Below are 16,124 nucleotides of genomic sequence, written 5' to 3' on the forward strand. Positions count from 1 at the left end.
ATTACCGCTTGTTCAATATGCTGAGTACCTATTTACCGAACTGCCTGTTTTAGGTGAGAAATGTACGATTGAAATGGGTCAGTGCACTTTCCCGTTCATGACCATGGTTCTTATAGACTACTTAGGGTTAGGGTATTACATGTACAAGGGCATTTTCTTTCTGTTCTGTGCCAGTGAAGAAAACTACAAGGCAGGAAATCTGTTGATAAGAGTAAATATATCTGCTCCGGTTTTAGGACAAATTAAAAGCACTGACGTTTTGTATGAATCAAGGCATATAGTCATTTATTGATCAGTTTATCATTTTCAAAGATTTTATTCAACAAAAAAAAGTAGCAACTGATAAACAAAAATTTCAGGCAGTGGGAACCCACAATCAGCCTAATATGAATTAACTGTGGTTATTTGTTTAAATCTATTCCTATGTCGTCTTTATACATTCACTAATATTCAGTATACATGAAATTATTAGTACAGTAACTAGAATCATGCAATGTATCACAAATTTTTGTAATTCATATTTTTTATATTACAGGAGGAAGTGTTCTCTTCCACAAAAACGACGGATGAACACAAATTGCATCAATCGGCCCAGTTGAGGATATCGGGACATTCTATATTTACCTACGACTAAACTTCTATTTATAATATGACTACATATGCAATAGTAGCTAGATTTAAATCTATTTTTGAAGGGAATGAAATGAGAAAAACGCTTGAAACTGGCTCTCTGAGCATTGTAGAAACCTATCATACTAGGAGCTGAAAAATGAATGTTACAAGAGTCCAGAAATTATGATTTTAGATTTTCAATATCGTGTATGTATTGTAATCTGAACTGATAGACTACAGTCTATAAAAGGAGTTGATGATATTATTTCTGGTAATAAGCAGTTAGTCTGGAAGAAATGTGTTGCTCTTCAAGTTTAAGTAAGTCCTGATGACTAACGTGTCTATCTGACATGTTTACTTACAAAAGCTGTACTTACAACGAACCAGTATGTATAAGTTTAGTTGTACATTTGTTTTGTATAGCTATAGTGTCATGTTATTCATTAACCTAGGAAGGTTATGACCTGTGAAACGCATATAATTATATAAATGATATATAAATGAATGACCAAATAGGTCGTTCTCCCACCACTTCTGACGAAGCTTGGATCATAGTCTTCAGCGCATATGAAAAAGGTCGTTTTGTTCCAGTCCTTTTCTACAGGACCTCTATTCATGTTGAAAACAGGCAAATTTAATATGTACTCATTTGTCCCTAATGAAATGTTCTTTGCTAGGATATGTATCTCACCAAACTGAATATCCACGCCAGACAATGGAACACGTACCTGAAATATTGAGACATATTTCATATTTAAAAAACATTACTTATAATCGAAGGACTTTGTAAACAAAGATTCACATATTATATCTTCCATATGTTTAAGTAATATTTTTTCTACATGTTAATGTGTGTTTTAGGCCATAAATTCTAAGACAAACATATTGAATCAATGAAAATGCAATTAAGTAGTTGAGTTTTTTAGTTTCTACTTCGGTATGGAATCGATGGGTGTGTTAAAAGCGTGCTGGTGCAGGTCTTCATACGCACTACAAAACCAAACATGTATTTTAAATCCGTATAGAGATTACTCCGCGATTATTTCATGTACTGTCTATCTGTTCTTCTTTCATTTGCATCATCAAATTGTTAGACTATGTGTTACAAGTTTTCGAACTTACCATTTTTCTGATAAGAAAAAAATAGTGGTTGTGGAAGTAACAAACCTTAAATTTTACTGTCGTAATTCGTCCTCTTGGATTTAAAATATAATAATTTCAAGACACTTCTGCGAGATGGTATTTCAAAACCCGATTTTGTGGGGATATGGTTCACAGTAAGACTTTTGGTCATGACAATTTTCCAGTTGTAATTAGTAAAGTTGCTAAACGTTTTAATAAAAGAGATTATGACCCAACAGTTTTGAGACACATCGCATGTTTGGTGTCCTGTCCTTGTACAGTTTCCTTTTGACGGAGCAGGTAGAGGACTCTCTGACAGGTAGTTCTTACATCCGACGGGGACTGAGCTGTTTTGATTTCTGTCTTCTGGCCTGTTTTGTCAAAAACATCGCTTATTCTTACAGCAGTCAGATTGCATGATGTGGCAATAATTTTTATACTTTTTTTCATAACTGGACGACTTTCTAAGAGCTACGTCCCAATAACGATAAATGATTGGATGTTGTTATAAAATAGTGATACAAAAAATGTATGAATCGATTTTTTTTAATTAAACACTGGAGATCACTTTTCAACTGGTACTAGTAAAACTGTCAGTCTTAATACAGTTGTCATAAAGTAAAACTGTTTATTAAAATGCACCTCAGTTTAATGCATGTCTTGGGACTAAATCAGAGTTTCTTAAGTTAAAATCGTGCTTTATGCGGATATTTTGTTTGTTTTGTTTTGGGTTTAACGCCGTTTTTCAACAGTATTTCAGTCATGTAACGGCGGGCAGTTAACCTAACCAGTGTTCCTGGATTCTGTACCAGTACAAACCTGTTCTCCGCAAGTAACTGCCAACTTCCCCACATGAATCAGAGGTGGAGGACTAATGATTTCAGACACAATGTCGTTTATCAAATAGTCACGGAGAACATACGCCCCGCCCGAGGATCGATGTGGATATTGAAATAAATTGATACATTATTCTATATGCTCTATCAAATCTCTTACCTGCTGACAAAAGAAAGGTTTCTTCGGTGTAATTTCGTACTTCAGACGAAATCTGCTTACTTCATTTGGTCCTGTTGCGATATGCCTGTACAACGCCGGTCTTACAAAGCCTTCGTTCCGACTGTTGTCTCTAGGCCATTGTGGCAAAATCTTTTTCCCGTCCTGAACATAGTAGCTATATTTATCAAAATAGGCGTCGAATTTATATTTTTCATTTTGAATATTTGCAAGCCACTGTTCACAAGCACATCTATAAAACACAGGAATGATGTCATAAGGAGCTATTCCAGTCATTATGTCAACTTGTTTTGAAATACGAACAATAAATGATGTCACATATTCCCTGTATCATTTTCTCCTACACGACGGTGAATATCTACACTTGCAGTTGAATAATATACATCAACAGAAGTAAGTTTTAATTGCCGACATGGAATCTTTAACCATGTTAAGGGGTTGGTGCGCGCTATGGTGCCAAACATCCTCAGTCGTGAAGCTAACAGTTTGGTTTCTTTACTCGGAACTAGTTTTACTTGCATACTTATCAATGGAATATGCCACCTCAAAGCATAATAAGTGCAACCATCTTTTGTCATAAGCATTCCCTCCGGACAGTATATTGGTAAACACGTTCTCTGTAATAAGAGTGTTTTTCATTAAACATGTTTTATAACATTTAGATAGAATATCTCATGAAATCAAATTACTGTAAGGCAAAATCATATTCTACATTTGAATAAATGCCATTGTTAGGAAAAAACAGGATTTGTTTTAAACAAATAACATACCAAGATCATAGTGAAAATTCCATACTGGATTTAAGTGGAAATTCGATCATTTATTTTCCTTCTTCCCGGAAGGCATTCATTAATATTTATAGTTCAGTACTTAAATTATCCTTGTTTTTCAGAGGATGGTTATTTTCGACTAGAATTAAAACAGAAAAGCTAGCGCCATTTAAACAGAAATTTGTTGTTGGGGTGTTTTCAGTTCGTGTTGAAATATCCGCCCGCTTGGTCCGAATACAACATCACACAGTAATCTGTTGATAGTGTAAACCCACCTAATGTTTTCAATCTCCTCTAATAAAGTTTGGATCAAAGTCTCGTTACGAAAAGAAATATATTAAGAAAACATTTATTGTCAGAGAAAGTGTCCTTGAATAATACTGATTTTATTCATATTCCGAACACAAACACCCAATCAATTAATGCAAAGATACTTAAACAAAAAGTTTGCCAAAGAGAAAGAATATCAGATTTACTTAAAGTATATAGACGAGTTGATTTCAAGTAATATGAAATGCAGCAATTGTGTCTATAATTAGATATAATTTACTTGAAGCATTACGCTAGTTTACCTTCGACTTACGCTAGAATTCAGGACAGTATGTTTCTGATTTCGCCATGCCCGTGGCCTTAGCAACGTTAAACAATGTTGAGGTATCTATAATTGCTCCGTTTAAGAGAACAGTCAATGTGTTCGAATTCGGCGCCCTAAATATATTTGACTGACACGTTTTTTCTTCAATTCTTGTTTTGTCACAAAGTGCACAAAATATATTTTTATACATCCTGTTAAACGACTGAAATGGTGCACGAAGTTCCTGACATAAGTTTATCCAGTTCATATTGCAGCTGCGATTTTTCACGTCTACATATGTCTCGAAGCATCGCTTATCCGTCCAGTTTTCTCCAACGGGCGGAATGTAAACAAGTGTTCCAAGTTTGTTCTCGGCAAAGGTTTCAATTTCAGTTGTTACTGCTGATGTCCCTGTGCGAGCAATATTGGAAACACATAAGTAATTCCATTGTTTAATGCGATTAATATTCAATTTGTTACATGCAGCACATTTTTTGTTGACGTAAATTAAGTTTGTCTCTAGCGATGAAACAGGTGCTATCTAAGAATTCCCAGCCTCATCCGAAAGACGACATTTATCAGCTACTTCACGTTCTTTGTGCGTATTTGAACTACCATTGTCACAGGTCTGTACCATATACAATGTATTTAACTTTTATTTTCACCCACTCTGTCAACATGAAATGAACAATCATGTTGAAAAAATTCACCAAAACAGTGGGCGAGTAGCAATTCATATACAGCTGGAAGAAATTCATATAAAGTTAAAAAAGATCGCAAATGCAGATGGAAGAGTATACTGTTGCATTCATCTCATATATGGATGAAACGACTGTATACATAGTAAAAATCACCACAGATACAGTGAACGCACCCTATATAGTTTGTTAAGCTCTTTATATACATGTATAACCACTATATGTATTGGTAGAGGTACATAATAAATCTGTATAAGTAATGCATAAAATGCTACATAAACATCAGAAGACAACAGTGGCATTCCATAATTGACATAATAGTTGTTGATGCTATTTCAAGCGAACACAATCTACTCATTAAACTTTTCCTTGTTTGGTAAAATCTAATTAGTAAAGACATTGTAGCACTCCCTTTCATCCGATATCGTTAAAGTGCGGTGTTCCGTTTGGACAATCGTGACTTTTTATTGAATCTTAAACCGCGATGCACGATGGTACGATGACGAAAACGCGATGGTACGATGATGAAACAACGATGGTACGATGGTGAAAACGCGATGGCACGATGATGAAATCGCGATGGTACGATGGTGAAATTCGATGTAATATCGCGTTTTCATCATCGTACCATCGCGTTTTTACCATCGTATCATCGTACCATCGCGTTTTCATCATCGTACCATCGCGTTTTCATCATCGTACCATCGCATTATCACCATCGTACCATCGCGTTTTCACCATCGTGCCATCGCGTTATCACCATCGTACCATTGCGTTTTCACCATCGTACCATCGCGTTATCACCATCGTACCATCGCATTTTCACCATCGTACCATCGCCTTCCGGTGGTCATGCGCAGTGGTACAGTTATGTGTCAGTAATACAGGCTTGATACAATCTCATTTTCACACTGCATTATGTACCTTCTACATCCTAACAAGAATAAGCTCAGTTTGAATAATATCATGTGACTATTACACCCAGCTTTTTATTTACTTTCATGCATACATAAAATACAAAGGACGTGGCCTTGAAGATTTTACACAGTTTTAATGAGTTGAGCACTGAACATTTTGCAAAACAGCAGAATCTAAATGGTAACTTTCTTCTCACAAAATAAATTAGGATACATTCATCTATTGTTGACAAAAATTCAAGTGCACGGAACTACGCATTTCTTACCGGAAGGCGATGGTACGATGGTGAAAACGCGATGGTACGATGGTGATAACGCGATGGCACGATGATGAAAACGCGATGGTACGATGGTAAAAACGCGATGGTACTATGGTGATGACGCGATGGCACGATGGTGAAAACGCGATGTTACGATGGTGATAACGCGATGGCATGAAGGTGAAAACTCGATGGTACGATGATGAAAACGCAATGGCACGATGGTACAATGATGAAAACGCGATGGCACGATGGTGCGTTGGTGAAAACGCGATGGTACGATGATGAAAACGTGATATTACATCGACATTTCACCATCGTACCATCGCACCATCGCGATTTCATCATCGTGCCATCGTTGTTTCATCATCGTGCCATCGCGCCATCGCGTTTTTGTCATCGTACCATCGTACCATCGTGCATCGCGGTTAAGTATTAAACAAAAAGTCACGATTGTCCAATCGGAACACCGTATTAAAGCGATATCTAATGTATACAACAATATTTTCCACTGCTCATATCCCATTAAAACTTTACAAAACACGACATATCTTAACGTATAGAGTTAATCTATTTTTTAATGAGAATACACGTGGTATCAAAGCCTACGTTTTTTTCTGATTTTAATGAGAATGGTCGACTATAAACTACCTATTTGACATGATATCCGCCTCATTTGCCTCATTAGATTAAAATGTATGAAATATCACGGAGACTTCTTTCACAAATAGATATAATGAACAGCTCGCTAGTTTGGTGTTCTGGCATCGTTAGTATAATTACAACAGAAACCACCTGTTATTTATTGATCGCGGCCGATCATTTTGAATAGGACAAGTATATACGTGCTGGGGAAAATATTTCATGATGGACCTGTGAATTCTTTATTTGTGGGTGAAACAGGTCTCATAAGCGTAAATACGACTAGCTTCTACTGATTATAAAACATACCGTACGATTTTTGTCGTGAATTAACTGTTGTTGTACTTTTAGTAGTTCAACCGCCACCCTTGTTTAAGAGCAACATTTAAAAAACACGTTTTTTTTCATCCTCAAGTAATAAGTAAGTAGACTCGCCCAGTTTAATCAATCTAGACGCATACATAGAGCGCTTTACTTCACCCGATTTACATTCGGAACATTTTCACGCGTTTCGGGCTTTATCGTATGTTTAACATGGGATTTTTGAACCGTCCAAAGATGTTGGAAATGTTTGTCTCATTGTTTATTTTTTTTTTCAATAAAAATGTTACTGCTTTCATTTTCTACCATTTTTTTCCACCCTTGCCTGAAAAAACAGTAATGAGTTTGTTGAAATTTAACCAAACACAAGTTTACCTGCATAAACAGAAAGCGTGATATGTCACCATGCGCGGATCCAGGGGGGGGGGGGGGCGGGAATCCGGACTCTCTCTGGAAAATCTTTAAAAAAAATAAAGAAGACAAGAAGGAAAGAACATGTTTTTCGAAAAAGGCAACATTAGGACTGCATGTAAAGTATATGGGGCTGCTGCTACATACGACCCCGATATAATTCATATTATTTATCTAAAAGAAACTAAGAATTTTACCTTCAAGAAAGCTTGATTTTTTATGTCATTTTTCCCAAATTTAACAGGTTAGTCCATAATACTGCCCCAGAATGCAAAAAATGAAGTGCTAAATTTCAAAATTTCCAGGGTTGGGGCGGGGGGTGGGGGGCAGGGGATCGGACCCCTCTGAGAAAATTGGCTGTATCCGTGCATGGTCACTATACCTGTCCAGTACTGGACATTATGGTAAACGCTTCTTTCCTGCACAAATGACAATTTCGCAACTTCTGTCCGGTTTGTACAAATTTCTGGCCGCGATAAACCATTTGACTTGTATTTACCATTGGATTCAGTGTTATTAAATTTTCTGGTCCTGTGGAATCATATCTATGCAGTAGAATTCCGCTTTTGTAATAGATTCCACTTTATCCGGTGCTAGTGAGCGAGACGGATGTTGCACTACCTATTAACTCGATGAAACCGGGTCTGTTTTTATTTTGCTTCATTGTATTATCTTATTAAAGACCCAATTATACATCAAAACCCTATCAAATCTTGTAAGCAATCTCAGGCCTATTGTTACATAGAATATGTATAGCTGTTTCTGTGCACAGTTAAGAATTTGGCCAATGGCACGTTTGATCTCTTTAACTAAGTTTAATTATCTTGACTTTAAAGATGAAAGTTTTTGTATATTTACAAACGAAGGACGATCATTGTGTTTCAGGACTATTAATCTTAAAACAACAGTATAAAAGTTTGGCAGTCTACGTCAGCTTGGTAACTTTCATGCTTCCTTTCTTGACTATAATACTTAGTGACTTTGGTAATGTTGCTGATAGAGCGTCACGTAGCTTTATGGAAATACGTTTGATATTTTTTTTTTTTGCTTTTTTATTTCGATAGGGGTTAGTTTCTTCCTTTGGTATGAAAACGTTAAATATTTCTGATGAAGTAAGGTTAACATACGGTTCATGATGTCTATCCGAAATTTGACGTCATGCACAGACAGTAAGGTTGCAGTTGCTATTTTCAGGCCCTTGATGCGCAAACTCTCAAGGTGTCAAAAGTAAAAGCCAAGTTTTATTCAATGCGGATATTTTCGTTGATGCTCTACCATGAAAAAATTTAAAGCTTATATTTATGATATGCATTTAGCTGACCTTAACTGAATTAGTGTCCTGAAATCGCTCATATGCGAAACTGCAAATGTCGAGGGCTAGCTGAGCATGCAAATGAACTTGAAATAAAACAGGCCTAATTCTGCCTTGAGTACTGTAAGTATAATCTTGAATTGTGTAATGCTGAACAGGTAGGGATGAGGCCTGTGTGCAAGGCATCGTCCATTGCTCTACTCCTGCATATCCCGTAAGTCTTTGTGACTAGGCCAAATGTAGTGATATTTGGAAAATCTATATTTTCGTGGAGTGATGTTTCACTGTTAATTGTGTATGAATTTTGCAGCACAATTTCATCGAGAAGTGTTTATATTCAATAATCATGTATCTTCTATTGTATGACTAATTCAAAAGCTGATTTCTTAGCAAGGAAAATTAATAATCACATATTCAACAAGACTTTTCTGTTTAATTTTTATGTAATCCCGAGCCATAATTGTTTGTCAATTGGAATGAAGTATTTAAGGTGTCATATGCCACTCACATTAATAAACAGCCTTAAGATTAACTATGTTAAAGCCACCAAGAAATTCACTTACTGGCCAGTCAGTTTCCCAGTTGGTGAACCAATGATATGAGCCGTGCCATGAGAAAATCAACATAGTGGCTTTGCGACCAGCATGGATCCAGCCCAGCCTGCATCCCCGCAGTCTGGTCAGGATCCATGCTGTTCGCTGTCAAAGCCTATTGCAATTAGAGAAACCGTTAACGAACAGCATGGAACTTTACCAGACCGCACGGACGCGCAGGTTGGTCTGGATCCATGCTGGTTGCAAAGCCACTATGTTGGTTTTCTCATGGCGCGGCTCATATTATATCTTTTTAGTACTCATTGTAAAGATGCATTTATATTTCAATCTTTTATATATTTCTTAATTTAATTCATTGATATGGCATGTGTTGAAAATTATTCCTTCGCTGTTGTTTTAGAAATAATAAATATATTCCCATATTTTATCAGTTTATTAGAAATAGGTGGGAGTTCTAATACGTAATAATTAAAATTATTAATTTGAGCCGCGCAATGGGAAAACCAACATAGTGTCTTTACGAACAGCATGGATCAAGACCAGCCTGGCCAGGATCCATGCTGTTTACTAACTGTTTCTCTAATTGCAATAGACTTTGAAAGCGAACAGCACGGATCCTGACCAGACTGCGCGCGGATGCGCAGGCTGACCTGGATCCATGCAGGTCGCAAAGCCACTATGTTGGTTTTCTCATGGCGCGGCTCATTGTAATACAAGTATCCATATAGACTCACATGAGAAAAAACAAGGAAGAATATCCAACTGGGAAAGCCACGTTCTAAAAACGCAGCCTCCCATTTCTTACCATTCCGAGGCAATAGATCTGAGTAAATCCTTTAAAGCTAAAATGGCCAACCCCAGTAGCTCATTTCTTATGTTTCTAATACTCAGTTTCAAGAACAAGAAACTGAGAATCGCATTATTCTGTCCTACATCATAAGGGCTGTACTCTTTTGTGTTAGACAATGTATTGGACTACGAGGAAAGCAAGAGGAATATTCCAGACGACAATATCCAGTCCCATTTCCGAAAAGCTTTATCTTTATATTTGTCAAAAAGACCATTTGCTATACAATTCTTGCAGACGAGGTTACCTTCCATAGCAAAGAAATCATTCCTCTGTGTGTCCGATATGTCGATGAAAAGGATGAAGTGAAGGTGGATTTTCTTGAGTTCATACCAATTAAAAGGATAACTGGAAAATACCTTGCTAACGCAATTACAATTAGCCTCGAAATTAAACATTTGCCGTTGGAAAATATGCGTAGGTGCCACAAACATGTTGAGTAAGAGATGCGGCGTTCAAAGGCATGGAATGGAAGTGGCAAAAAAGGCTCCATATAAACGTTGCAATTGTAACGCACTAAATCTTGGGATATTGCATGCTTGCAAAGATACATTAGACAGAGTTAAAGCAATTTATATATTTTTCAAATCAAGTGTAAAACGTGAAGGATTATTAATCCACAACGTGCAACAGAGTGCTCCTTCCGACGAAAGAGGAAACCATTGATCGACCTGTGCAAAACGTGGTGGGCTTATAGGTTAGTTGCCATTTCACATTTTTACGGCAGCTGCCTCTTTCTAGTGGAGTCGCTTGAGTTTATAGTATATGGTATAAACAAGAGCCAGCATGACTTGCAGCTGTATGATGGATCGATCTGAAGCTGCATCTTTCCTTCGCTCAATAACGAACTTGACTTAATTGTGATCTTCATGATTCTGTATCAAGGTTTTTCTGCTTTATCTGGGATCAGCGTACAGGTACAAGAAAAGGCAATCGATGTGTATCATGCTTTTAAAAAGGTATTTCATACTTCGTATTATTTCTGTATTGTTTGTATACATACACATTATAGTCCGTAATGCATGTACATGTATGTTATGAAATACAATAAGAGTAGTGTAAAGTATCTTGTGTTATATCGTCGTTTTTCACCAGTAACGGCAGGCAATTAACTCAACAGTGTTGCTGGATACATTTGTATGGTGGCTGATTTCTGCCATCTCGTTCTGGCGTGTTGGCGCGTTTGCAGGGCGCCAGAACGCCAGGACGCCAGGACGACAATTATACGCGCCAAGACGACAAACAAGGCATTTGTCGTTCTGGCGGGGGCGCCAACACGCTAAATTGGGAAGTTGTCGTCCTGGCGTTCTGGCGTCTTAGCGCGTTTGCAGGGCGCCAAGACGCCAACACGCCAGGACGACAATTATACGCGCCAAGACGATAAAATCCATATTTGTCGTTTTGGCGCGTTCATTTGTCGTCTTGGCGTGTTGGCGCGTCGGCGTTTGCAGGGCGCCAAGACGCCAACACGCCAGGACGACAATAATATGCGCCAAGACGACAAAATCCGTATTTGTCGTTTTGGCGCGTTCATTTGTCGTCTTGGCGTGTTGGCGCGTTGGCGGGGGCGCCAAGACGCCAACACGACAAATGAACGCGCCAAGACGACAAAATCCATATTTGTCGTTTTGGCGCGTTCATTTGTCGTCTTGGCTTGCTGGCGCGTTGGCGGGGGCGGGGGCGCCAAGACGCCAACACGCCAAGACGACAAATGAACGCGCCAAAACGACAAATATGAATTTTGTCGTCTTGGCGCGTATAATTGTCGTCCTAGCGTGTTGGCGACTTGGCGCCCTGCAAACGCCAACGCGCCAACACGCCAAGACGACAAATGAACGCGCCAAAACGACAAATATGGATTTTGTCGTCTTGGCGCGTATAATTGTCGTCCTGGCGCGTTGGCGTCTTGGCGCTCTGCAAACGCGCCAACACGCCAGAACGAGATGGCAGAAATCAGCCACCATACATTTGGTAGTAATTCCCCGGATATGTCTCGGTTGTCAACTCGAATGTAGTCTGCATCAGCATATAGTGCCATTTTTCCGCCTAGTACATTTTGTATTTTATACATGCTTGGTTGTAAAGATTATCTAAGACACTTTACTTGCTTCAAACCGCCTCTGTAGCCTAGTGGTTTATAGAGCGTCCGCTTCGAGTGCGGGAGGTCGAGGATTCGATCCACGGCCGCGTCATACCAAAGACTAAAGAAATGGTACTAGCAACTTCCTCGCTTGGCGCTCAGCACACTATTTGGGAAAGCTAAAACACTCCAGTGGAACCTGTTTTTGAAAATAGAATACTCGGAGGAAGTAAAGAGCGTGTTAGTGTACGGCACATGCGCAGATTCCTTCCAGCCACTAACATTATAAAGCTTTCCGATTCAGAATACAATTTTCAGTAAGATATCTCGTTTCACAATGTTTCTTATCATGTGTATTCTTGTTCTTCAATGGAATTTCATGTCTTTATTACAGGTTTATTGCTTTATATGATGCTTTAATGTATTAGGACATTTAATGCTAATAAAGTTTTGTTATGTTATGTTGAATTAGGTGCTAATACGATAAATGGGTTACTGTATTATATTGTATAAGTGTTTGTTTTCAATATGGATTTTGTACGAGTATTAGATCTAGCCTTGGGAGGAATTAATCTAACATTATGTACTTTTATTTGAGTCGCATATCTATTCATCACTAAGCTTTCAGTTACACGCCAAATCGCACGAAATGACTTCTTGATAATATATTTGTTTTATTTTTTATTTTATTTATGTCTCATTCATTTACAAACTTATCAAATTCTATACAGACAAAAACAATTGTAAATTGCCGTTCTAAAAAGAACTATAATAGACAATATACATACTCAAATTTAAAAAAAATATACCATATATCTTACAAATTCATATTAAGGATTAGAATATAAAATCATGTGTACTATATTCAATATCATTTATAAATAAAATACCTGGTATGACATCTTATAAATGTTGACATTGACCAAATGACTACATGAATACATCAACGGATGTTGAGTGAGTACATGGATGCACGAATTTTGAGAAACTGACCGAGTGCGTACATGAATGTACGGATGTTGAGGTAAAATTTCCGAGTGGGTACATAGATACATGTAAAGATCTTGAGTAGATGACCGAATGAGTACATGAGTGTACGGATGTTGAGAAAGTACATGGATGCAGGAATGTTGAGTACCTGACCGAGTGCGTACATGAATGTTCGGATTTTGAGTAAGTGCCCGATGTTTTGGTAGGTGACCGAGTAAGTACATGTACAGATGTTGAGTAGGTGACCGAGTGATTACATGAGTGTGCGGATAATGAGTGAGTACATAAATGCACGAATGTTGAGTACCTGACCGAGTGATAACATGAACGTACGGATTTTGAGTAAGTGCCCGAGGGGGTACATGAATATATGTACGGATGGTGAGTAAGCGACTGAGACAGTAACACTTAAGAAATATAATAACAATGTTAATCTTATAGAGAGTAATTGTTACATATTCTGAAGAAAACAGCAAAATACTGTCTAAGCAAAGGCCGTTATAATTATTAAATATATAGCTTAAAACACTTTAATATCCAACTCATATCAGATATGAGAAGAACTGATTAACATTGTTTTTATGCATTTACCTAAGATATTTTCTAACCTTTAAAAAATGTTATATTACATAAATAACAAAAGACATTATTTATATATAAATTCGTTCTTGATTTAAAAAAAAAATCTACGCGAAGGGGAAACCCCCTCCCACACCTACCCCAACTCGTCTTTTCATAACTCGTATTCGCACCCGCCCCCTCCAAGAATTACTGGTTACGCCTACGAAAAGACCCATAATTTTGTTCAAAATTATGGTCATAATTATTCATTTGACAGAAGTAAAAGTTCCTCGGAGAATTTTCAATATATTAAGAAGGAGCGTAGTTTTATCAATACTGATAAACAGCAGAAAATGTTTTATTTTGTTTATTTTGAACTATTTAATGCATCATATGATTTATTATGGCCTCAGGTGAATTAAATGAGTTTAATTATCTTCGATGATGACAATACTCTAATCAGTACATTAAACCTACTATATGAGCTGCACTATGCGAAAACCGACATAGTGTGTTTGCGTCCAGCATGGATCCAGACCAGCCTGCGCATTCGCGCACTCTGGTCAGGATCCATGCTGTTCGCTTTCAAACCCTATTGCAATTAAAGAAACCGTTAGCGAACAGTATGAATCCTGACCAGACTGTGCGGATGCGCAGGCTGATCCGGATCCATGCTGGTCGCAAATGCACTATGTTGGTTTTCTCATGGTGCGGCTCATATTTTTTTTATAATTTTCACAATATATTTCTGCTTCGTACATAATGATTTGCTAATATCCACCTATCCCTTGATAAAGAATTACTGTATACTGACATCATATTCTGTGTTACATATGGTTTCATAGTAGACATGACTGACAATAGGGTGTAAAACATCACAGATTTGACCACACTCCAAAATACATGTATTTAAATGTATTTTCATTGTGTACATAATGTTTCTACAAATACCCCAACCCTTATCATAACTAAAACTAATAACCTTTTTATCAATGTTTTTTTTTTCATCCATTCAACTAAATCTTGACCAATGTTTAAATAAGGACTGTCAGTGCATTACGACAGGATTTTTCCATTAATGGCTACAGTATGTATCTGCTTACATTAAGATAGGACTACATGGCGCGATGAAGCGCCGCATTAACCTTTAGCCTGCTAGCAACAAGTGATTCTGCCTTTGCGACCAGTGCAGACCAAGATCAGCATACACCGTGCAGGCTGGTCATTGTCTACACTGTTCGCTATTCAGCCAGTAAATTTTCAGTGAACACCCCTTTGAATAATACGTGGTGCTGCCCAAATTGAATATTGGACCAAACCATTTTAGACATTTAGCAGGGTAAAGGTTAAAACATGACAAGGACAGTGTTCCCCAAACAGAGGCAACATACGTAAACACCAGCCACACGTCAAAGTCTTATAGTTTTGTAAATGCATTCAGCATCCTTGTCAAAAGTAGCAATTAGCAAACTCTGTGCTCTTCCAGCAGACTGTGACATTATCCTCGCAGTAATGTTAAAGTCAGGAAACTCGGTCAAAACAAGTATCTATCCGCTCTATCTAGCCTTCTGGTCCACGTGTGAACTCGGCCATACATACTGTACATACATGTAAGTATGATACGAACCACCTAGTTTTACTTATTCTATGTGTCCATTTTCGTCAATAGGCATGTCAACAATTCTTGTCGGGTTTTTGTAACTTGCAGAACGAAACGAAAAACTGACAGAACACCCCCAATAGCCTTCTCTGGCTCTTCTCATGCTAAAGCGGGCCAAGGGTCAGCACATCAAGGCAATAAATGATGAAGCATGGTAGTAAATAAAACCGTGTTTAGCAAAAGCTGAAATAACTGTCATTTTAACCAAAGATGAAATTATGTTTAAAAACGGAAAATTAAGAAGCCTAATGTATCGTCATCGAGATGGCAAGGGTATACATGTCTCCGATGTGGGAGCGGAAGAAATGTACTACAACTTCCTCGCTTTCTTCCTCGGAGGCGACTTAGACGAACTGACTGACAGTACCCCTAGTACTAGAAAGCGGTATTTTAAATAGATATCTATTTGTAAACGTGTAGTTAATCTCTTTTGTGAATGCGCATTGGCAAAATCAACCTGGAAAAAATGTTGTTTTGACAATCTTGCTAATAACTTAGAAAATGACAAAGTTACTTTCTCAAGCAGTGAAAAACAATAATGTGCAGTACGGTGTCGTGTGAACGCGAAGCGCGAAGGTACTTCGATACTATAGCGAAGCTCGACAGTCAGAGGGCGAAGGGCGAACCGCAACAGTACACTGGCGAAGCGCAACAGTACGATGGACCTAATAGAACACCGTAGAGCAAGTATTTTAAACACACAAATTTTTGGTGCAAATGGCAAATATTGAAATCCAGGAATAACATAGGGCCAGTTTAGTTACTCCGAACTTAATCTT

The sequence above is a fragment of the Mercenaria mercenaria genome, chromosome 12 (genome assembly GCF_021730395.1).
Source record: "Mercenaria mercenaria strain notata chromosome 12, MADL_Memer_1, whole genome shotgun sequence".
NCBI lineage: Eukaryota > Metazoa > Mollusca > Bivalvia > Venerida > Veneridae > Mercenaria > Mercenaria mercenaria.